Source organism: Hevea brasiliensis, chromosome 16 (assembly GCF_030052815.1).
Source record: "Hevea brasiliensis isolate MT/VB/25A 57/8 chromosome 16, ASM3005281v1, whole genome shotgun sequence".
Lineage (NCBI taxonomy): Eukaryota > Viridiplantae > Streptophyta > Magnoliopsida > Malpighiales > Euphorbiaceae > Hevea > Hevea brasiliensis.
In genome coordinates, this window is record NC_079508.1 from 40,849,553 (window position 1) to 40,876,417 (window position 26,865).

At 33.0% G+C, this 26,865-nt stretch overlaps 1 non-coding gene across 1 annotated transcript; it reads left to right on the top strand.

Annotated features, from left to right (window-relative positions):
* Positions 1-20,591: 20,591 nt before the first annotated feature.
* LOC131175145 (small nucleolar RNA R71) lies at positions 20,592-20,698 on the top strand. The gene has a single exon (XR_009145306.1). It is a non-coding gene; the product is annotated as a small nucleolar RNA R71 (small nucleolar RNA).
* The last annotated feature ends 6,167 nt before the right edge of the window (positions 20,699-26,865 follow it).

Here is a 26,865-nt window from a genome sequence, read left to right on the forward strand (position 1 = left end):
AACTTCTCCTTCTTTAACTTTAAATTCCTGTAAATTTTTCCTTTTTGATAATCCTATATAAAGATTTTGGTCGATCTTATTTAATGAGAAAAGTTGAAATGAAAGGGTTGATAATTGCAGTGTTTAATTCGATTTTGGATCGAAAGAAAAGAGAATGATTGAAGATATCTATATGTATGTTAATATACTCTAAAACATAAATAGAAATCAAGTTCTGTAAAATTATGTAAGTTGGATTGTAATGGAACTTAGTAAAGATTATTGTATCTCAGTTGGATTACTCCAAAGTTCAGCTGTAAGCCCTTACCTTTTTACATTGGTTATAGATGAATTGACGAAACATGTACAAGAAAGTATCCCTTGGTGCATGATATTTGCGGATGATATAGTTCTAATAGATGAGACGCGAAAAGAAGTCAATAGAAAGCTAGAGATTTGGAGAAGTACTCTAGAGTCAAAGGACTTTAAGTTATGTAGAACGAAGACAAAATACATGCATTGCAAGTTTAGTGAAGGCCAAATTGGTGATAGGGAAGGAGTTAGTTTAGATGGAGTGGTATTGCCCCAAAGTAATTACTTTAAATATCTCGGCTCAATCCTTCAAGTAGATGGGGGATGTGAGGAGGATGTTACTCACAGGATTAAAGTCGGATGGTTGAAGTGGAGACGTGTCACAGGAGTTTTATGTGATCGGAAGATTTCCAATAAGTTGAAAGAAAAATTTTACCGTACATCCATACGACTGGCCATGTTATATGGTAGTGAGTGTTGGGCAATGAAGGACTCGTTTGTGTCTAAGATAAGAGTTGTGAAGACGAGAATATTAAGGTGGATGCGTAGCCATACTATACTAGATAAAGTCCATAATTAGAGTATTAGAGAAAAGGTAAGAGTGGTGCCAATTGAGGATAAGTTGAGAGAAGGGAGATTGAGGTGGTTTGGTCATGTGAAACATAGACATATGGAGGCTTCAGTTAGACAAGTAGAGCACATTGGATTAGATGATAGAAAGAAAAAAAGGGGTAAACCTAAACTGACTTGGAGGAGAGTAGTTTAGAGTGAAGAAAGAGAATCCAATATGACCTAGAAGCATTACACATTTTCGAGGATTTAACCCAAAATCATTTAGAGTGAAGAAAGAGAATCCATATAGCCAATCCTAATAAAATTTTTGGAATAAAGGCTTTGTTTGAGTTTGAGTCAGTAAATTTTTGGAATTGAGAATTAAATCTTTGAGGTACTCTTTCATATGAATGTGGATGAAATAGGTTCTTATAATATGAAAATGTATATTATATCATGAGAATGATATGCTTAATAATATATTTTGCTTGGTTTTAAAAGGAAACATAATTATTTAACTTGAATGAAGGGGAAACGGTGTCGTCCGAGAATTACTTGGCCAAGCCATGTAGTTTACCGCTTTTACTGTTGATGATAATGTATAGAAATCATTAAGTTATGTTTTTGGTGTTTTGTGTATATAAGAACATAAGAATTTAAAGTTCATGTGTGATTATTATGGAGGAATGTGGCTTATTGGTTATTTGGGTCTCCCAACTTTATTTAGTGATTTGAATGCTTAACGGCTATATGATGCTATTAGGATTTAAATTATGAGTTTGATGTTGAGTATTTGACAAATAGCTTACTGATTCCGATAAACATAATGTGAGTACCTAAGCTTCCAATCTTTGCTATGGTAATAAAATTATTTAGGAGAATATATGTGGCAAGTTGATTTGATCTTGAAATGGAAGAATATGATTATTGTATGATATGGAGTAAGTATATGGATTTAAAAATCTTAATGAAACAATGCATTAGGATCCACATTACATTGTCATAGTAGTATATATTAATATGTTTATGTAAAAACCTTTATGAATGATTAAGACGAGAGATTGATGGCTTTAAAAACATTGACATTATACATGTTGAACATTAGAAATGAAATTTAAAATAAGTGATGAGATGTTATGTAGATGAGTTATGTTATAATGTAAACTTCATGTAGTCTCCAGTGGAGATTGGCCAAATGCCACATGGGCACGGAAAGGATGAAGGGGTAGAGTGGAGTGCTAGTTGTGCACTCAATTTTCATTAAAATAGAACACTACACGGCCTATTACATGACCAGGTCGTGTAGTTTATTGTGTCCAAACTCCTAAAGTTGTTATTTTGATTCAAATTGACTCCTAATTGTATCTCGTAGGGAAATACTTACATATGAAACCTAAATCCTCGAAAAGTGCGGTATTATCACCTAAACGATAATTATTGTGAATAGCAATAATATGGAAAGAGGTTGTTACACACTATCTGAGGAAGATAATAGATTTTCTCTGTACTCATTTTGGGGCCCAAGCCAACTAATATGAGATGTTAATGGGTTGTCTCTACAATGTGATAATTATTGTGAATAGTAATATTATGGAAAGAGGTTGTTACACACTATCTAAGGAAGATAATAGATTTTCTCTATACACATTTTGGGGCCCAAGCCAACTAATATGAGATGTTAATGGGTTGTCTCTACAATGTGAAGATATGACTTGGACTTGGGCCTAGGCTTAGCTAATAGCTTATGGTTAAAATGGCTAAAGAGCTTAAAGCATCAAGTAGCCAAAGAGGTGGTAAATGGCTTGCATGTGGCGTACCCCAGAAAGAGACATGTGTCCTTATTACTTTAGAAAGGGAAAAGTGTGACAACTTAGGTCATGTGTATAAAGCTTCTAGAAGAAGCTTTGTGTTAACCTACTATAGGCGTACAGGGGTTGTTTTGGTCGGGTTAAGTATTTATCCAAACTAAACTGACCAATTAGTTTAGAAAGTGTTGGAATCGAAACCAACAAAATAAATTACAAATCCAATATCTTTGGTTTTTACAATAAAAAGGGTTGAGTTCGATTTGATAATTTGAGTTGTGCTTTTTTTAATTCTTTTGATTCATATAAAACTTTTTAAGGTTTTTATAACTCAACTCTTATTAATGCATACATTAAATTAAATAATTAAAATTATTGTCATTTATTAATTGAAAAAAAAGTCCTATTGGATAAAAAAATTCAAAATTTTTGGGCATTTCACAATTGTAACTAAAACTTTTTTTTTTTCGTGTGCCTTATAGTCGAAACTTAATTAGTTGTCACAATTGTAGCTAAAAAGATTAAATTGAATTTGAGAAAGTAACAATGAATTACAATATAGTCCTTGAAGTTTATTTGATTAACAAAATAGTTCATTGGTTTAAACTTTATATTTAAATATTTTTTATTTATCATATAAAATATATATGTATAGTATAAATATATTTTTTGTTTATTTTAAATTGAAATTTTATCCTAAAAAATGAATTTTATTGATTAAAATATATTTTAATATAATAAAGAATTCAAAAATTACAAAATAATAAAGTAATCACAAATAAGCACACTGTTAAATTTTTTTTTTAGTTGTCAATTATGCAAAATTATCACATTATAATAAAACAACTATTAAAGTTATAAACCAAGCATTCTCTTCACTACCATAAAGTTAAAAGCCTAAAACCACTAAAAACTATTTTCTCCTATCCTTGGCCGAATCAAAGGGAGAACAAGGAAGGGTTTTTGGCTTTTTTAAAAGTGCTTGGTCTTCTTGTTTGTGTGGACAATCTAGAGGATCAATAATTGGTAGTCTTCACTACCCGGATTGATGTTGGAATTTAATTATGTGCCTAAGAGCTAAATTTCCTTAAACTTTAACTTGTTAATTTGGTGTTTTAGTTTCCTGATAGAAATTAGGCTTGTTAGCAATTGAAACATAATTTGATATGACCAAAATTATATGTTTTCATGTGTTTATGCAATAGTATAAATTGTTTGTATATTGTATAAAATATTAGGGTTGAAAATTTCAAAATTACTAACTTTACACCCTTAAGTGCATTTTTCTTTCACCAATAGGAATTTTGAAGGTAGTCTGGTAGGCTCATTGTGCATCATCTAATTTCAGAGACTAGTCATTCATTGAGCGATTTACTATTTTCTCAAGGATCCTCTTCAATTCCCTATTTGAAATCTTCACCAATCCACTTGTTTGAGGGTGGTAAGGTATTGCCATTTTGCGAGTCACTCTATATTTCCTTATCAATCACAAAAAATCGTCCATAATTTTGAAAATAAAAATAGCAGTTAATTTTTCTAAAATCATATTAATTATTCATCAATTTAGAAAAATAAATATACTAGACAACAAACTAATTATTGGAAAAAAATTGTGTATCAACAACTAGAAAGAAATTTTAGAGTTCAAATCAATGAACTTTATTATTATGTAAAAAATTGTTGTTTATTAAAATGTGATTACTTTACGTAATTGACAACTAGAAAAAATTTTTACAATGTGATTATTTTGTCTTTATTTATTATTATGTAATTTTTGAATTGTTTATTATATTAAAATAGATTTTAATCAATAAAAACATTTTTAATATAAAATTTCAATTAAAAATAATGTAAAAATAATAAAAAAATTTAAATATGAAGTTTAAATCAATAGATTATTTTGTTAATCAAATAAAACTTTAGGGACCACATTGTAATTTATTGTTACTTTCTTAAATTGAATTTAATCTCTTTAGCTGTAATTGTGACAACTAATTAAGCTTTACCTATAAGACAAAAAAAAAAAAAAAAAGGCTACAATCATGAAAAACCTAAAAGTTTTGGATTCTTTTGTCTAATAACCCCCAAAAAAAAAAATAATTTAACACATTTAATTTCAAATTAGACTTCTTGATAATAAGTTTTTACTAATTTCTTCATACACCATATAAAATATTTACTTACAGTAGTGGTATTAAGGGTTTCCCTTCTTCATTGTCATTAATAAGCAATGATTTGGGGTTGCATTGGTTTGATAATTTTCAAAATCAAAACCAAATCAATATATATCAGTTTATATAATTTCTAATCCATAACCAATACAACTCAAATAAAACCATAAAAATTAAGTTCGAATTATTAAGGTTTCGTCAGTTTCATTGGTTTGGATGGTTTCATGTACACTCCTACTTCCTACAACAACCACTACATTTAGTAAGAAGAAAAAGTGTTCTTCTTTTACAATACCAAGGTTGTTGTTCTCAATTTCTTCTTACAAGCTCAAGGGATATTACAAGTTGTCACTTGTGGGAGGCATTTTTTTTAACTCCAACCTGTTTAGTGCCTTTGAGTAGTGATTTTGCACCTTGAGCTGCTTTACCTCCATTTTCTAGTAACACTAATATGGAGCTTGGATATTTACAGCTAAAAGGCAGAGGATTGATTAGAGTTGCCGCTCCGATTAGAATTGAAACAAAATTGGAAGGGATGTGAGCAACGAATCTACCCCTTTGCAAAGGTCTACTGTCCTTCTCTTACCATGAGCCTTATGGTCAAGGTTCGAAATATTGGGTACAAAAGAGGGAGGATGTTAGGCATTCTCTTCACTTAGGCTTATCTTAGAACAAAGGCTAACCTCCACTTGTATTTCGTAAAGCTTATCTTCTTATGTCTTTATTGAGGTTCTTGGTCATACAGTGTGAATCTCTAAATTACACACGCAAATTGTTTATTCAAGTTCATATAACCATAACATGCACATCTTATAGCCTTAAGTTATGCTTCATTTCTACTTTAACAACTACTTATTTTGCCAGTGCATTACTCGGATTTATTTTATTTAATTTTATTTTAATAATATAATTTAATATTTTTAAAATTATACAAAAATTTTGTTTATATTATAATTTTCAATTAATTATGTTAAATGCAAATTAATTTTTATTAAAATTCTCAACATTGGTATCATTAGCCCCGCTACTAGATGATGAATAGAAATGGGAATTCACATGGATAATTGTGCTTTTATTATCTTATTTTTGGGTAAATGTATTATTTTAATCTAACACAAATAATTATTAAAATAAAATGATTAAGTTAAACATTATTTAATACTAATAATTAAATTTATAATTAAAAAGGATAAGTTAAAATGATACTTTAAACCCAATTAGGTCTTATTTAATAAAACTAATTTTACTTTTAAAATGAAATTTTAAATATTTTATATTTTTAAATTTAAAATATTTTGTATTTTCAAATAAAAGTTATATTTTTAATTATGTCAAGTGTTAATTAACGGTGGAAACACTTGTAAAAATTTTATTTTGATTCTTTAGCTTTTAGCTATATATGTTTATAATATATATATATATATATATATATATATATATATATATATATATATAAGTTAAAATGAAATTTTAAACTCAATTAGACATTATCTAAAAATTATTTTATATTTTTAAATAAAATTATTTTTTTTAATTATACCAACTTGATGGTTGGAATCATTATCATTTAGGTTCATTTGAACATGAACCAATATATCATTATAATTTGGAATACATATCTCACCATAATCTTACTACAAAGAAAAATCAATTAGTCCAATGTGATTAACCCTAATAAGTTAAATTGTGATTAACCCTAATAAGTTAAATTTTAGGACATAAAAATTCTTAAATACAACAGACACATATGTGTCCTAGAGTTTAATAATAATAATAATAATAATAATAATAATAATAATAATAATAATAATAATAATAATAAGATGAGGAGAAAAACAACATAACAATTGAATTTTTAAGGGGTGATGTAACTATTTGAAAAAGAAAAAAAGAAGGTCAGACAGGTGCAGATCAAATGTCTCCTCTATTTTGTCCAAATTCAAAATTCTGTTAACCTATTCAATATTTTGAATCATAAGTTTTCTCACAATCATTCACCACTTTAGACAACTTTGCTTGACTTGGAGCTCCTCCTAGTAGCCAATGTGAACTAGAAATACATGCATTTGATTCTATTTCTAAATTAAAAGAGCTTTCTACACGTTTTACAGGATTGTCCTTAGTCTAAACAAATGTGGTAGATGCGTTTGAAGATTATTCATAATTTAAGGCACTCCGCTGCTTTATTGAAGTTGCACTAGGACCTTATTTCCCCTTGCATATGGAAGTCTAAACACACTGATGATTACTAAAGAAATAAATAATAAATTAAATGGTTATATATAATCTTTTATGAGATTATTTAAAATAAAAAGATAAGTCAATATAGAATTTCAAATTCAGTTATGCTTTATCGAATATTTTAAATTATTTTTTTATTTTAACTACTCTCATAAAAATATTTTTTATATACATAAAATCTTGTTATAAGATAAGTTAAAATAGAATTTTAAATTCAGTTATGCTTTATCTAATATTTTAAATTTAAATATTTTATATAATTAATAATTAAAAGAAAATATTTCTAAATTATTAGATTTATTTAAATTCTAAATATTTTATATTTTAAAGTTTTTACGCATTAATAAAAAAAGAAGATAAATTAAAATAAAATTTTAAATATTTTAAAAAATGAAAATTTAAATGTTCATTAATAAAAAAGAAGATAAATTAAAATAAAATTTTAAATATTTTAAAAAATGAAATTTTAAATATTACCAAAAATTTTAAATTCTATACACTAATAAAATAAAAAAAAATGAAATTTTAAATATTCATTAATGAAAAAAAGAAGATAAATAAAAATAAAATTTTAAATATTTTAAAAAATTAAATTTTAAATATTACCAAAATTTTTAAATTCTATACACTAATAAAATAAAAAAAGAATAACTAAAATGAAATTTCAAATATTTTAAAATTTGTAAATTCTAAATATTTTAAATTTTGTAAATTCTAAATATTTATATTTTTTCAATAAAATTATTATGTATTTTTTTTTTATTTTCATAAGCACATTATAAGTTTTGTTATGGTAAAAATTTTAATTAATTGTATTTTTATTTTAAGTGTTGATAAATAAATAAGTTATTAGTAGATTATTTATTATTATTTTTTTAAAATTAATTAACATAGTCATGTATCAATAAAATGAGAAACAAAATAGGAAAAAAAATGCCATGCTATGACGATATTTGAAATATCATTAGTAAAATTTTTAAACTTTAAATATAAGAAGTGTTTTTAAAATTATTATTTTTTAAATTTTATAAATAATTTTTTTGTTGAATACTTATATATATAATTGTAAACTTAAGAATTTTAAAATTTTCAAATAGATTGATTAATAAATTATTTTTTATTATTTTTTTAATTAGTGGACACATAACAGTAAAAGGACAAATAAAGTAAAAATACACATATATCAAGTAGCAATTTTTAAAATATCATTATTAAAATTCTTAGACTTTAAATATATGAAATTTGAAATATATATTTAAATTTTAAAAATTCTTAAAATATATAGTAAAAAAAATTTTAGATAATTATTATTTTTTTATAAGATAAAATTTTAATAGTTGAAATTTGAAAATATTTATGTAAAAAGTTAATATTTAATATGATAAGATAATTTTGTATAAAAAAATATAAAAAAGAAGCTTTTTAACATGATGATTTTTAAGCATTCTTATTAACATAGGTGCATATTATAGTAAAACATTATATATATATATATAAGCCTCGAGTTCATTCGAACACATGGAAAGCAATCGAAAATAATTGCACTCCTTAAGTCATGCATAAACTTAGTTGACCATAAACCATTAAAAAAGGTTAAAATCCAAATAGAAATTTATGTCTATGATTTATGATAAATTGCTATCTCACCTAAAAATCTTGTATCTTGTCACAACAAACTTTCAACACGTTAAATGCAGTGGGGACTTAGGAGGACAAGTAGTGAAGTCTCATATTCAACACCCATCCAACTCCAATACGCGCATAATACGCCTCTGGCACGTATTTGACCCGTTTGTATATGTTAAAATTTTATAATATTATTTGTATATCTTGTATGATAAATTTAAATGTGACACAATTAGAACAGGGCTGGAACATGACTAAAACACAATTGGATCAATTATGTTTTATAATGTAATTTATGAATTACTAAGTTATTATTATTTTTATGAAAGTTATAATTTTAAAATTTTACTCGATTAATATATGATAAATTTAATTTAAAATTTAAAATATAATATATAATTAAAAATAAATTAAAATCATATTTATATAAAATATTTAAATTTTAATAGTTATAAAATTTATTTTAAAAATAAATATATTATTAATGTGACATTAATGACCCAACTAGAGGCCGCTACCGCATTAGGGAATAGATAAGCTTAAGGCTACAAGAACCCGTAACAAGTCTAAAACCCAATAAAAACATTTTTTTATTTCATTTAAATCAAAACCCAAAGCATCTCATAATCAACTATATTTTAACATTTTCATCATAGCATAAAAACATTTCATTTAAAAAGGCTTTGAATTTTAAGCCTTATAAAAACATTCATACACGTTAAAATATAATTCATCCATTCATACATAATCATAAAAGAGTGCTTAAGGTTTAAGACAAACATAAAAACTATTCTATTCTTGCATATTATATATAGTAAATTGAAACCAAGTACAGTAACTAACAATTTACGATTACAAGTCCACTATAAAGTTCTCAAGTCATACATTAAAACTTGTTAGACCCCTGCAATTTGCTTGCATTTATGTTGATATCTCTAATCTTGTAACACTTCACTCGTGGTTAAGAGAAGGGGTTAAACTTTGAAAAGTTCAGTGAGTAAACTAAAAGTTATAATTATTAATTGCATTCATTTTGTACATATGGAATGCGTATAGCATATGGTTTTTCATATCACAAATAATTCACATAAGATATATTTGTCACCATTGATTTGCCATAGCCAATTTGCCTGACTCATAAAAATACTTCTCAGGACTTCATTTTATTACCATAAACAATATGCCTGGCTCATAAAGAAGCTCCTCTGGACATCCTCTATTATAAATAGTGAGCTAGGAACTTATTAGGCCTCACCTAATCTTACCACGTAATACCATTCATGACCATATCATGAGGGAAATTAATGGGCCATTCAACATCTATCGAGCATCAACAATTAATTATACATTAATGTAATATATTCGTGCTCTAGATACATACAACCTAATAATATCATGAAATGATATATGTTGATTGTCATGAGTCCAATTATAATTAAATAAACTGATTATTACTCTTTAAAGTTAATGTTACTTACCTCTTGTAGCCTATCAACACTAAAACATGAACTGCAATTATTCCTTAAGTGTAACTTTCTAGGTTCCTCATGTCTGATCTTATAAAATATGGACTTTATTGAGTTATCCAGACTTCTAATACTTTATAAACACATCATAGCATTAATTCTAAGTCATTTCTATAAATAAAATTGGATTTTGGAGCCTTGAAATGAAAAGAGAAATGGGTAGGCAGAAGGAACTTCTGCTGTTGAAGTCCTTGTTTCGTTGGTTTTTTAACCACTGCAAGTGCACGGATCGCTAACAAGTAATAAAGTGATGAGTAGAGTATCATTCCCACGAGGAATTTGATTAGTAAATATCAATCTACACAGTAATTTTGACTGTCTAGGCTATCGAATACTTAGAGAATGAAGTTTGTTAACCTTAAACACTAGAATGGTAAACTTAAAATGAAATAATGTATTTAAAACAATTCCAGAATTAAGATTTCACACTTGAATCTTACTAGGGATGTTACCTCATTTACTTACTGGATTGAGGATCGTTTGCCTTGATGGAAATCAGTCCTAAGTTATCCTAAGTCCTCTCTCAAGGCACCTAGGGTGTATTCTAATTAACTTAAACCCGACTTTTGTGGCGATCAAATTAATTAAAATCCTTTAAGGTCTTTGACCAATTTTGAAATTCCACAAAGGTATCAGCCTATGTCTAGGTCAGAATTCCTAGGTTTAAGATCTTGATTTTTTAATATTAATCTTCATCTTTCAGTCCTTCAATTAATATTTACAATCAATACTAAGTGGGTACCAACACATAGCATGCATTAAGATCATAAGAAATTAAATCAAGGAACAAATCTCAAATCCAATAAATAAAACTTAGTGTTTATTCATAATAATGATTACAAGCATTACTCTCCCAATTCTAGAATAAGAAAACTACTCACTCATAAGTTCAGCAAACATCATGATAAAAAGGCAAAGACAGTAAAAAGAAATCATATAGAAGAAATAAAATAATAAAAATCCATTTAAAGAGATGGAATAAAGGAACCAAAGAGGGTTTGCAGCTTTGATCTTGTGGAACTTTAGTTGAAAAACTCCTCTTGATACTGATATTCTTCTCCCCAAGACGACTGGAGAGTGCAGAGTCACTAGTATCTTTAAAACTCATAAAAAAAGGTGTTGTCAAAGGATCCTTCTTTTAATATTTTCTCTTTCTATTTATAATAGCTGTTCTAGGGTTAGGTCATTTTGAGTCCCAAAAGCCTTAGGAGTCTGATTTGAACGTGTAAACAAGAGCGAGAATTGGGGTTTGAAAACTGGCTGCCGCATGGTACACGGTCCAGGGCCGTGTAACTTAGTGGAGTGGAATTGCGGAGTCTTGCATTGGCACAGAGAGGTACACGGTGCAGCAGGCCGCTACACGCCCGTCATGTACTTTTGTTCTCAGAAAGTTCTTCAAGCTTGTGCCCGGCAGAGACTTACATGGGTCCTTACAGATTACACAGGTCCAATTACATGACCTGTGTACTTTTGTTTTTTCACTGGCTCTCTGGCTTTCGTCTGGCAGAAGGTTACACAGGTCTGTGGCATTGCTTACACGGCCCGTGTACTTTGTATCAGCAGAAGTTCTGAGTCTTTTGACCTCTCCAAGCTTCCCTTTTGTACTCTTATACTCTGGGGCTTCATCCAAACACCTGAAATGATGCAGAAAACATGGAATTAAGGGCTTAATAATAGAAATTACAAAAACTAATGAAATCAACTACTATGCAAGAGATTACTTACCTAAATGCTATGAGATACTATACAATTGTTCTTAAAAACATTTATACAATTCAAGTGTATTAAATACCCCCAAACTCAAACTTTTGCTTGTCCTTAAGCAAAACAAAACTCTATTTTAAAACACATTTCAGGGGATACTTAGGAATATAACCAACAATTTAATAAGCACAAAATTGAACTCCTCCAACCTTCATACCAATTACCCTCTTTCAAGGCATAAGGGTTCTAATAGCTGCCTGTTTAGAACTTCACCTCCTTTTTGGTGCTTCAACTAATTATTCCTCTTTGCAAGGCCATTAATAAGTCACAAATAACCTGTTTTATCAGGATAAACTTGAGAAACACTTACTCCCCTAACTTTGCCTCTATTGTGGATAATTATCATGAAGTAACTCAATTCCAACTCCATAGGCATATCTCAATTTCCTATCTCTACTAATGTAGCATACACTTTTCAAAAGATCAAAAGGTCTTTAAAATGGCTGTAATGGGCTAAAGGGATAATGACTTGGTTGACAATAAAAGGTTTATAGGGAATGCAAATATGAGGATAGCATGTATGCATAAAATATCAAGTATAATAAGTTTATTCTAATGATTTTATATAGAGAGGAAGGGCTTTTGGTTTTTTTTTTTTTAATAGTGCCAAGCATACTTACATGAAACTTATCTTGGGACTTCTTTTTTTTTATTTTTTTTATTTTTTTTATTTTTATGTCCCTTTTGTCCTCTCCCCCCCAAACTCATTGCTTTTGCTTGGTTGGAAAGGCAAATTTTTCTTTGATTTCAATTGCACACTTGGACTCTTTCTTGAGTTCTACATCCTCTCTCCATTTTCTTTTTGCACTTTAATAGACTCTTTACTTATGCATTTAGCTTCCTCAAAAGGGTAGGTATGTGTTTAGGCTAGGGGCTAGGTAAATAATATGGGTAAGCAAGGAAAAAAAATATAAGGGATAAATATAGGCTTCAAGTTGGCTACAAGGGATATACATTTTAATTAGGGGTGGCTAAGGCTTAGTGAGGCTATAGCAAAGAATGCCTTAATTATTTCTTCATCAAGCATATGCTAGGATTTCGCCTCAATAGGTCCAAGAGACATGTTCTAGAGCTGCTGAGGCATTTTTAGGTTTGCTTGTATTTCAAAAAATTTTCTCCTAATTTTACAAGTTCAATGTGACAGATTAATAGCTATGAAGGGGTTTAACTAGTCTAATTCTACTAAAGAGATTAGGTTCTTCACAGACAACATGTTAGAATCCCTTTTTGCCTATCTAGATACGTTCATTCCTCTATCCCGTGGTGTCTAATTATTAGCTTACTAGAAATTGATTATAGTTCTAAGTTTCACAATTCAAAGTTCAAAATTTTCAAAAATTTTCAATATTTTTCTGGAATTTTGATACACAAGAATATTATAGCTGAATTAAACAATGTAATGATATGCATGTAATGATATACAATGCACTTGTAACCCCAACCCCCCCCCCCCCTTCCCAAAACTCAAACCGGACATTGTCCTCAATGTTAACATAATATGAAAAATTAGAGAAAACGTACAAAGATTATAAGAAAGCATATTATTTATTAAGCATTGAAAAGTTTGGACATAAAGCAAATAAAAGAGACCTATGATTGCAATCTAGGACTAAGGTATTCAAGATTTTATAATAAAGAACCTATCCTATAGTCCTTAGTCTAAAAGGTCTCTGATGGTGATGATGGCGATGCTGGCTCCTCTTCATCGAGCCTCTCCATTAGCATGTCCAACTTGTTATGGGCTTCCTGAAGGCTGTCCTCGATTGCTCGCATCCTGTTGTTGATTGTGGTTTCCATGCGCTGCAGGTATGCAAGTACCGGGTCTGTGCGTGGTGGTGTGTATTGAAGCACTCGAGCGGGGGACTCCTGAAACATGGGCTCTTGAGTTTTCACCTGTGGCTGTGAAGTCTCGCCAGGTCCTTCTTGTGCTTCGTCTCTCCGAGGGATGGCATTCCCTTTGGCATCCAGCAGGTAGCAGGTGTTGCCCACCTTCTTACATATCCCTATGGATATGTAGATGGTTTGATCTATTCTTGATGTTCCACTGACAGAGCGCAGTCTGTGATGTCTTGGAACGAATCTGAAGTGGAGGGCGATGGTTATGACAAGGCCACTAAGCACGATGTGCCTGGTAGGCTGATGATAGAGGCGGCGGAGGTGGTTGCACAAAAAGAAGCTGGTGTTACAGTGCTGTCCCATGACCATACACCACAAGAAGAATAGCTAGCTGGCGTTTACCATGCTAAGGCTGTCACCACGGCCCATGATGGTGTGGGCGGCAAACTGATGCATGTAGTGCAGGGCTGGACTTGTGATGCCCATGGATTTGGACTTGCTGGAGTTATACAGCTCCGTGTTCGGGGCAATGGAACTCAAGAAGTTGATGCTATTGTAGAGCATGCGGTTTCTAGGGATATCCTGGTGGTCGACACTGTCAAAGCCAAAGATGGCATTGAACTCATCTATGTTCATCACCCGGTCGACACCAAGGAGGCGAAATTCAATTCTGCCTCTTCCTTCCCTGTCGGTAGGCCATAAGGTGGCCTTGAAACTGTTAAAAAATTCTAATGTAGTGTCCCGGTATGCTGAGAACTGGAGTTGGGCAAACCTTATCCACCTGATGCTATCGAGTAGCCCGTTGATCTCATCCTACAGCCCGATTTGCTCCGGCAGTGCAAAATCCATGTATTTTGTAGAGCTTATTTTCTGAGTGTGAAGTTGGGTGCACATTGCCTTGTGGACATCATCACGAAATCCCCAAGGAATGGAGATTTCTGGTTGAGGAGCGGCTTGTGGTTGGGGTTGCGGTAGAGGATGGGCTGGTTGAGAGGGTTGAGGAGAGGCTGCCTTTATTCTTGGCCATTGGGGTGTCGGCTGAGGGGAAGAAGGTGAGGATTCCCCTTCGTGCCTTGAGGAAGAGCCCATTCTTCGTGCAGATCTTTTTACAGGAGCCATTGATGAGTTTTTGGGAAGGAGAAGAATAGGGTTTGGTGAAGGGAAAAGAGATTTGAGGGGTTTTTATAGACTAAGAGGGGTGGAGATTAAGGGTTTTGCCTTTATGAACGGGTTTAAGGGGTACATTTAAAGAGCCATTAAGACTCTTCATTTAGCGCATTTTGCTCCCCAGGAGTCGCGTCTGCGATATGATACACAGGTCGTGTATCACCACACGGGTCCCGACATGTAGGGCCATGTAAATTTTTGCTCAAAAATTTCAAATTCTATCATAATACACAGCCCGTGTAAATGAAGCTCTAGGACCCATGTAACTTACTGCCTCTCGAGTTGCTTTGCTGGACATGTTACATGCCCCATGTCAAGTACAAAGAGGACCCATGTAACTTTCTGTCTTCAAGCTATTCTGCTAGCAACATTACACAGTCCGTGTAAATTGGGCTATAGACCCCTGTAACTTTCTGTTTCCCTAAGAGCTAAAATTGCAAGAAATTTACGGACTTCTAGAAAGTTACACGGGGCGTGTGAAACCAGTACATGACCCATGTACTTTTTTGATTTTCCAAATTTTTCCCAAATGAAAATTTTTATTATCACAACACATGAAATGGATGCAAAGGTTAGCAATAGAGCTACTTCCCCGATTTTGTCTAATTTTCTCTTTTGTGGTTTTGACTCGATGATTCCTCTCCTCTCTTGTTCTCTACTACCCTTTTTTCTTTTCCAGAAGGTCCTACAAAATGAAATACTAATGAGTATGAAACAAAAATCAATATGAAAAAGGAAAAGAAGAAAAGTTCAGAAAAATTTTGGGTTGCCTTCTAAAAAGCACTTGTTTATAGTCGTTAGCTGGACTTTGCTTATTTATGGTCTATCAGTAGGATGGTCGAGGGTGTAATTGACTCCCATTTCTATGGGTTCTCCTTGAAAGTAAGGCTTCAGTCTCTGCCCATTGACCTTAAATGCTCCAGAGGTTTCGCTCCATACTTCTACTGTTCTATGTGGAAAGACTTGATTGACCTTAAAAGGTCCAGACCATCTTGATTTCAGCTTTCCTGGAAAGAGTTTCAATCTAGAGTTGAATAACAGGACCAGATCTCTTTCTTTTATTTCTTTTCTTGCTATGTGCCTGTCATGCCATCTTTTGGTTTTATCTTTAAAGATTTTGGCATTTTCGTATGCATCCTGTCGGATTTCTTCTAACTCATTTAGTTGTAGGAGCATTTTTTCACTAGCAGCTTTGAGATCAAAGTTTAGGATCTGAATTGCCCAGTAAGCTTTATGCTCAAGTTCAACAGGGAGATGGCATGATTTTTCATAAACCAGTCAGAAGGGTGTTGTGCTAATTGGAGTTTTATATGTAGTGAGGTATGCCCACAGTGCATCATCTAACTTCATGCACCAGTCCTTCCTGGATCTGTTTACAATTTTCTCTAGAATCTGCTTCAGTTCCCTGTTTGAGATTTCTACTTGGCTGCTGGTTTGAGGATGATAAAGTGTGGCCACCTTGAGAGTCACCCCATACTTTTTCAGTAGTGTTTCGAATTGTTGGTTGTAGAAGTGACTTCCTCCATCACTGATTATTGCTCGTGGTGTGCCAAATCTTGTAAAGATATTCTTCTTAAGCAACCTTGTGACCACTCTAGCATCGTTGGTTGGTGTGGCTATTGCTTTTATCCATTTTGACACATAATCAACACCAACCAGAATATACTTATTTCCATGGGAAGAGGGGAATGGGCCCATAAAGTCTATCCCCCATACATCAAACAATTCTACCTCAAGTATACCATGTAGTGGCATTTCATTCTTACTTGAAGTGTTACCTGTTCTTTGGCATTGATCACAAGTTAGGACAAAGGATCTCACATCTTTAAACAAATGTGGGCAGTAAAACCCTACTTGTAAAATCTTGGCTACTGTTTTTGAGGTGCCAAAGTGTCCTCCATATAGTGATGAATGGCAATGCTGAAGGATACTTTCCATATCTTCCTCTGGTATGCATCTTCTTATCAGCCCATCATTACATCTCTTGTACAATAGAGGTTCCTCCCATGTGTAATATCTCACATCATGTAGGAATTTCTTCCTTTACTGATAAGTCATATTTAGAGGCAATACCCTGCATACAAGAAAATTAACAAAGTCAGCATACCATTTAGTCTTGGAGAATGCAAGTAATTGCTCATCAGGAAATGAGTCATCAATTGGCAAATCCTCGAAGTCTCCTATGTACTCAAATTTTAGCCTGGAAAGATGATCAGCCACTACATTTTCGGATCCTTTTTTGTCCTTGATTTCAAGGTCAAATTCTAGCAAGAGTAGAATCCATCGAATCAACCTTGGTTTTGCTTCCTTCTTGTTTAAAAGGTACCGGATTGCAGCATGATCTGTGAATACAATGACTTTTGACCCAATTAGGTAAGATCTGAATTTGTCCATTACAAACACCACTGCTACAAATTCCTTCTCTGTGGTAGCATAATTGATTTGTGCGTCATCGAGTGTCTTGCTAGCATAATAAATGGCATGGAGCTTTTTATCTTTTCTTTGCCTGAGCACCGCTCCAACTGCAAAGTCACTCGCATCGCACATCACCTCGAATGGTAGCTCCCAATTTGATGGCTGTATTATTGGTGTTGAGATCAGGGCTTCTTTGATCCTGTTAAAAGAAACAAGGCAATTTTCATCAAAATGAAAGGGAATATCTTAACTTAACAGGTTGGCAAGTGGCTTAGCTATTTTGGAAAAATCTTTAATAAATCTTCTGTAGAACCCTGCATGTCCCAAAAAGCTTCGCACTCCCTTGATTGATGTTGGTGGTGGCATGTTTTCAATGATCTCAATTTTTGCCTTATCAACCTCAATTCCTCTTTCTGATATCAAATGTCCCAGAACTATACCTTTCCTTACCATGAAGTGGCATTTTTCCCAATTTAGGACCAGGTTTGATTCTTCACATCATTTCAACACCTTAGATAAATTAGCTAGGCAATCATCAAAAGTACTTCCATAGATAGAAAAATTATCCATAAAAACTTTCATGATATTTTCAATATAATCAGAAAAAATAGCCATCATGAATCTTTGAAAGGTAGCGGGGGCATTACAAAGACCAAAAGGCATTCTCCTATATGCAAATGTTCCATAAGAGTAAGTGAATGTGGTCTTTTCTTGGTCTTCTGGGTGAATGGGAATTTGGAAGAATCCCGAATACCCATCTAGATAATAGACATAAGAGTGTTTTGCTAACCTTTCTAACATTTGGTCGATGAAAGGGAGAGGAAAATGGTCTTTTCTAGTAGTACTATTCAATTTCTTATAATCTATGCATATTCGCCAACCAGTGACTACCCTAGTAGGGATTAGTTCATTTTTTGCATTTTGGATAACAGTTGTCCCACCTTTCTTAGGAACTATATGTACTGGACTAACCCATTTACCATCAAAAATTGGGTATATGATACCTGCATCTAATAGTTTTAAAATTTCTTTCTTGACTACTTCTTTCATGTTTTGGTTAAGTCTTCTTTGGTGCTCGATAGTGGGTTTACTGTTTTCTTCCATAGGTATCCTATGTATGCAAATCGAGGGGTTGATTCCTTTCAGGTCTTCTATTTTATACCCTATGGCCTTGTTATGGATCCTAAGTTCTCTTAACAATTTTTCCTCTTCTAACTTAGACAGGCTAGCATTGATTATAACAGGATATTTAGAGTTTGAATCCAGAAATGTGTACCTTAGTGAGGATGGGAGAGGTTTAAGCTCTACCTGTTTGGCGTTTTCCTGGAGCTTGATCTTGGGCTATTCCTCTTTTAACTTCTCCATCTCGGAGGCTTGAGCTAGGGGTGGTAGGGGTGGATGAGCTGCTAACTGTTGTACACAGGCTACTATTTTTGTATTTTCATCATCCACTGTGTGGCTGTGCACAATACATGCTTCAAGAGGATCTTTAGGATGTGTCTTATGAAGTTCCTCTTCAACTTGTTTATCAATTATGTCAACCTTGAAGCATTCATCAGGTTTAAATTTGTGTTTCATTGTGTCAAACAAGTTGAATTCCACTTCTTCTTCTCTTACCTTGAGGGTTAGTCGCCCATTTTTGAAGTCTATGATGGCTCCGACGGTTGCCAAGAATGGTCTTCCCAAGATGATAGGGATCTGAACATCTTCTTCCATTTTAAGGATAACAAAGTCTACTGGAATGAAGAATTTGCCCACTTTGATAGGGATGTTTTCAAGTATGCCCATTGGATATTTAATAGATCGATTAGCTAATTGCAATAAGATTTTCATGGGCCTCAGTTCTTCGATCTCCAGCTTTTTATATATTGATAGAGGCATTAAACTCACGCTTGCCCCAAGATCACAGAGGGCCTTGCCTATTTTCTTGTTGCTAATGAGGCAGGGTATGGAGAAGCTTCTTGGATCTTTCAACTTTGGAAGCAGTTTGTTTTGAAGTATGGCACTGCATTCCTCTGTTAGAGCTACTATCCCATAGTCTTCCAGCTTTCTTTTCTTTGATAAAATTTCCTTAAGAAATTTAGCATAAGATGGCATTTGAGAAAGTGCTTCAGTGAAGGGGATGTTCATATAAAGTTTCTATAAAACTTCTAAAACTTTTCAAACTGCTTGTCCAATTTGGCTTTTTGAAATCTCTAAGGAAAAGGTAGGGGGGGGGGGGGGGGCTAGTATGGCTCTGGTAACTTCTTTTTCTTCCCTGTTTCCTCTTCCTGATCTTTCTTGGCTTCTCCCTCCTTTTTCTCTGCTTGGCTTTCAGATTTTTCTAAGGTCTCATCTGTTGGTTCTTTCTCTGATTGTACTAGAGTTCTCCCACTCCTCAATGTAACTGCCTTACAATGCTCCCTTGGATTCATCTCCGGTTGACTAGGCAGTTTACCAGCAGCCTTACTTGAAGAACTTGCTTGCTGAGCAATTTGATTCTCCAGCATCTTGTTATGGGTAGCAAGTTGGTCCATTCTGGAAGTCAGCTATTTAATCAATTCATTCTGTTGTTGTTAAGCAGCTAGGAACCCTTCCATCATGGATTCCATGGTCATCTTCGGTTCAAGTTACTGAGGTTGAGGAGGCAGTGGTGGCTTTGCAAAGTTTTGGCCTCTATTCTGAAATCCAGGGGGTGCTAACAATTTGTACCCTATTGCTTGTTTATTGGTTGGTTCTGCTGATTGGACCATGAGAAATTTGGGTGGTTCCTCCATCCAGGGTTATAAGTGTTTGAATATGGATTGTTGGGCTGCCTTTGGTTGAAGTTTCCTTCATTATTCACATAGTTCATGTGTTATGTAGAGGATTCATTGAAGCTATTATATTATGAACTCATGTACCCTCCTCCATAGTTGTCCTTATGTTGACTGTTTGTACCAACTGCGTTGGCTTGCATTCTGTCGAGTCCCTTTATGAGCTGATCAAATTGGATATTTATCATGCTTAGGGCGTCCACTTCCAGGATCCCTGCTATTCTCCTTGCATTTCCTCTTTCATTTGACCACTCATAATTATGGTATGCAACCCTCTCTAGAAGTTCAAGTGCTTGTGTCACTGTTTTCTCCATTAAGTCACCTTCTGCAGCTGAATTAACTGTGCTCCTTGTAGAGGGTAGTAACCCATTATAGAAGTTTTGCACTAGTAGCCAATCCTCTATGCCATGGTGTGGACATTCCCTCTGCAGGTCTTTATATCTTTTCCATGCGTCATAGAGTGATTCACCTTCCTTTTGTCTGAAGGTGTTGAGCTTAAGTCTCAGTCTTGCAGTCTTTGTAGGTGGAAAATACCTTGCTAGAGGTTTTTCCAAGTGGTGAACGTTCCAGTTGGTTGAGAAAGTAACCACTTCCTTGCTCTATCTCAAAGGGAGAATGGGAATGCTCTGAGTCTTATGGCTTGATTAGACACTCTATTCATCTTAAATGCTTCATAAAGGGCAAGAAAGCACTGGAGGTGATAATGTGGATCTTCTGTTAGTGAACCCGCAAACTGGGTTTGTTGAATCATTTGAAGCCATGCTGGTTTTAATTCAAAGTTGTTGGCTTCCAATGTGAGTCTAGTGACACTAGGCTGAAATCCTTGGACAGATGGAGCTCCGTAGTCTCTCAAGAGTCTTGGTCTGTCATTATTATCGTCCATGGTTGGAATTTCAGGATCTTCTTGATCATACTCTTGATGTTTCCTTTCCCTCCTGATGGCTCTCAGAGTTTTGTCTATCTCGGAATTGCAGTCCAAATTTCTTCTTCTGGCTTTGTTTTGGTCATATACCAGATCATGCACCTGATGTGACACCCCTTATCCGTCTACTGTATAGCCGAGCAAGAAGTGCCACATTCGGTGCCTGAGCACCCTATCATGCCTTATCATATCCATTGTAAATTTTAACATCATTTAAAACAGGTAATTCATATGTAGAATTTTTTTTTTATATATAACTTATTTTTGTGGAGACCCCGACAGAGCCTCCTCTGTTTTATTAGCGTCTGGCGGGTTCCACTAATCACCTGTTAACATTTTCATATTCATTTCTCATATTTCCATATCATATTCTATTATATCATATCATTTACAATATTTATAAGATCTCAAAATGAAGTATCATCTATTGCATTCATATGGAAATTCATAGATAATAAATTACAAGTTTTCATTTTAATCTCAAAGTTTAATTACAAGTTTAAAATGGAACACATCATAACTAGTAATTACATTATGATTAGGCATAATGAACCAAAATACTAGTTTATACATGGGCCCTACCAAAATACAAAAAGACTGGTGAGGTGACTCTGGACGGTGTCAGATCTGGTCAGAGCTTTGTCAGGACACTATTGCTGCGGCTGCTGGGACTGATCTCCAGTACCTATGCGATGGAAAACCAACGCGCTAAGCATAACGCTTAGTGTTGCATAATTTATAATGACAATAATTAAACAATTGAATTAATAGTTGCAAATCATAATTTCTGGGTCTTTTACAATTTTATTGCACTTTGGAAACCATTAACATTATCGGGATCTTTTATGTTTACTTATTGTAATTTAAGTCTTAATTAATTTTTATCAGTGCCCAAGAAACCTATAACAAATTATAAAAGCTGGATGCATGGGAGTATACTGATTAGACAACCATATGTCTATCCAGTATACATTGGTCATGTCAGGCATGGCATTTAAGCCAAATATAATATTAGGCACAGTGGCCAACGGGCAGGCATGAGGCCTGTAGAATAATCATATCAGATGGATTTTATCTGTTAATAATTATTCTTATTAGTAGTACTACTATCTGTAGCCCCTAATTGGTATACCAATTGATCCAAACTAAATAAACAAGTCTAGGTAACCTATGGGCAATCAAACATTATCACTTATTTATTAGAAATATTTATGTCACTTTATAGTGGGAAAATAGGTCCCACATACCTCTTTCATGTGATTTAGTGTTTAATGACTTGTTAGGGTTGATTTCCTACCACAAGATAATTTATCTCATGGACCTTTCTTTAGGTTCAGTTTTTGTGTCTCACTTTTACCTATCCATTATATTTATTTTTCCTTTTGGAATCATGTCAATTTGATTTTTAGAACTCAAGTTATGGTCAGATAACCATAACTGACTCATATCCAGATTCTGGTTCCTTAACTAGACAGTTTTTACACTTAGAGATTACCTAATTAATGGAACATGTTGCAGTCACTTTTAGGCATAGTGTTCTTCATAAAACTTATTGTCCTATGTCTTATTATCATTGAGAAATTTGCCTCACATTTGTTCAAGTTTTTTAGAATTATTTATAGTCAAATCACTGACCTGGGCTCCTATACCCTGTTCCAACAGGTGTTCAGTTCAGGTTAGTGAATGCAGGTCAAATTTCAAGGTTCTTAAATTCATAATTTGAGATAGGTTTCTAAAAAAAAATTGTAGCTCTGTCTCTAAGGTTTCTGGAAAGGTATGGCTCATCTCAATTGGATTTTCCTAGAGGGATATATGACCAAAAGACTGGTCTAGGGTCAAGAGAAGTTTGATCAGATTCTAGGTTTTGGTGGGGTGACTTGTTCTATCTATTTGACCTAGTTCTCTTGATTTTTGGGTATTGGTCAAAATACCAATTTTGTATGTCTGTGTCTTGTGGACATTTTGCCACTAGTTTGATTACATTTGAGTTCTTGTAGACCAAGTTATGGACATTTTGCCAAAACTGGGTGGGTAAGTTTATGTCCAGCAATTTCTAGACATCAGGGTTCTGGACAGATTTGTATCTCAAATTAGGGTAGCAATTAGGTTAGGTTATAAGCATTTATGGGTTCAGTGGTCCTCATGAAAATTGTAGCCCTATATCTAAGCTTTCCAATGATATCAAATTCACATCATTTGGACCAGTATAGAGAGAGTTATGATCAAATGAACACATAGTTATTTTCTGGGTTTCAGTGTTTAGTCATCCTTGGGCAGAGAATTGGTCATGATTTTGACAAAATTTTGGCATGATGTCTCCATGAAAAATGGGCTATTTTGAGTCTATTTTCACCTCCAATTAGCCTCATGCCAATTGGAGTCACACATTTTTAGTTATGGGTCAATAAACCCACTGGACTCATTGAGTCCAAACTTGCAGAAAATTGAACACTCCCAATATCTCAATTCCTTCAACTTCTTACTTCAATTTGCATGTAATACACTTCTATAAGCAACAATATCAACTCAATAGGTCAATTTCAATATTTTACACAAAGTCCTCAACATTTACACAAACCCTAGTTTTCAAAGATTCAAATTTACACAAACACTACACAATCAAGCTCCCAAATATTTCAACTCATCACACATTCTCATGGAACCATTTTTCATCACTTAAAAGCAACAAATTTCAAGTTCCATGGCTGCCAAAAATTCAAGGGTTCTTTCCTCAAGATTTTCTTTTTGTTTTCATGATTTATGCTTGGCTAAACATGCTTTTCATGTTTAATAAAGAGAAAAACAGGGATTAGTGCACTAACCTTACTTGAGCTTCCCTAACTTCAATTTTTTTGCTTCCAATGGGTGTCTATAGCTTCCTTAGGGTATGAAGAGTATTTTTTATAAAGGGTCATATGAGTTTTGGTGGGTGGAAGCTTGGAAAATCAAGCTTGGAAGCTTGATAACAATAGAGGACTTGAGGTGTTACACCTTACCCCTCTGTAAGGCATAACATGATCCCGTAGAATACCTAATGAACTACTGAACTTCACCTACCGATAATTCATTAAGTATACTATAAGGGATTTTAAAACTATTTTCTTGCATTTTGGAAGTGGTGAGCATTTTGGTAGGAATTAAAATCATTTATTCAAAGCTTATAAACTTGTAAAAATTTTTGTCCATTTTAATTTTACCGCAAATTTTATAAAAATTTTGATAGAGTTCCGTTTGTATTTGGAAAAAACCGTTCTTCAAAAACCTGTAAAAAACACTTCCAATAAATTTTTCCTAACTCCCAACCTCCAAATATTCTCAAGTCAATACATCTCAAAATTCTCAAAACAAATTATTTCATATCATTCCATCAATATTGTATGCACAAATTAACTTTACAGATATGAAATCTAAAAATAATATTATTACAATTTATTATACAACTGCTCACTTTACATTGATACTTATGACATTACAGTATTTACATCAAAATAATTACAAGGGTATAAAACAATACCCGTACAGAAAGGATCAAGAAGTTCTTGTCAATCCATGACTCACTCTGCTTTCTTTGCTCTTATCTGATAAAGAAACAAGCTATCGCTGAGTATAAAAATACTCAGTGGTGCACAATAAAATTTTGAAATATAATACATAAATCATTCATTGCCAAAACACAATTTAAATATTTCTCAATCACATTTCACAAATTATCAAAGCTCATAATAACACAATTTAGTCAAATAATTTAAGAACACAGTGTTGCCAATTCATACACAACTTAAGCCATGACACAAAATTTCCGATCAATGCTGCATTGTACACCACGACAAAGCAATCTACAACCCCACTAATCGAAATCAATGAAGGAGGTGGCTAGCTAGCTAATGAGTACTCATTCGATCTACAACCTCAACTGGTAAACCAGAGAGGGAGGAAAGATAACCGATCTCACCCCATAAATGGAGGAGGAATAATAAGATACTGTCATGCTAAGTGTGAATCAAAAATCAATTTCAAACATTTTATTCAAATGATTCATGAGAAATCTAATAGATTTCCAAAGTCACAATTTCATTCACAAGATGGCAACACAATTCATAATTAACTTCAAATTTTCATTAATCACACTAAATCAAATTTTCAATGACAAAATGCTCAAATAAAGTTTATTGTGCACAAACCTGACGTGAGTCACTTCTAGGCCTTGACTCAGTCTCTCCGAGCTTCCAAGTCTTTTTCAGCTGAAACACACAGTTTCACAGTGTTTCAGTACTATAACTTAGCATAAATCCAAAAATAAATTTAACTTTACTTTTATCCAGCTCTAATGTGCTAAACTCGACGTTCTTGAAATTTTTGTGTTTCGGGTTACTATTCACTACACTATTCAAGTCAAATTATTGACTTTCTAAGGCTTAATAGGTATGGGAATTCCAACTTCACCCACATACCACATTTTGGTCACTAAACTTGTTGGTTTTGGTCATTTTCTCAAAACTTAGGTCTTTTAGGCAAAATTGCCAAATTTTCAGTTTTGGTGTCTAAGGTTGCACTGTTCCATTGGTCACTTTTCTATTGGAATTTGGCAAAACTTCCTTCATAGAAAATGTTCCCTATTGTCTTAAGTTTATTATCCTTTTTGAATCACTCCAATTGGAGTTTTGTAGCTCAAGTTATATCCAAATTACTGTTACTGTTCATGCTACAGAATTTAGTTCTGCAGATTTATTAATCCAACTTCGTTCAGCAATTTGATCAAGTTAAGTCCATAATTTGGTCTAATTTTCTTCATATGAAATGTTCTACTATGTCTTAGGTTTCCATCAGTTCAAGAATCACCTAAATCAGAGTTTTTTAGAGAGAGTTATAGCCATTGAAACTTTACTATTCATATGGTAAATCTGTAGTTCTGCAGGTTCAGTGATTCAACTTTGCTTAGTAATTTGATTGGGTTAATGGCATAATTTGGGTTTGTATTCTTCATGAAAGTTTTAGATCTATATCTCATATAACCACTGCTAAAATTTCAGGTCATTTTGACTTGCCTAGCTCGAGTTATGACTAAATGAACAAACACTGTTCATTTGGTCTGTTTGTGCAGGGCAGCCTGCAAATTTTCAACTTTGGTCAATTTGTTCACTAGGTTTTAGTCACTTTTTGGGCATGCTTCCTAAATGAAAATTGTGTCATTTAGTGCCTATTTTCATCATCAATTGGTCCCATATCCATTGGACTTGTAAAATTTCATTTTTGGTCCTTCAAAGTTGACTTGGTCATGCTGCAGCAGCATGACCACACTCCCTCCGAATTTGACTTTAATTCCAACTCTTCTAACACACTTAATTAGGTCACAAATGACCATTTCTCACTTCACATTAGGTCAAAGACACCATTTACAAGTTTTTCACATTTTTGGTCTCTAAACCCTAATGTCCAAAACCCTAAGTTTGTCCAATCTTCACAATTCATGTAATCTAAATATACAATTCACATATATAATATCTATTCACCTAGATTTCATGTTTAACCTAACTAAATACCATCAAAACCTTAGGGTTCCATGGCTGCCACATTCTCTCTTCCCTTATTTAAGCATGTTTTCCTTTATTTCTAATGCAATTTCATCACACATAAACTTAAATTCATGAATTCAATAAGAATCTAAACTTGAAATTGCACTTACCTCAATTTGAATTTGAATTCTTTAATTTCCCTCTTCTTTTCTTCTTTCTTTGATGACCAAGTTCCTTCTCA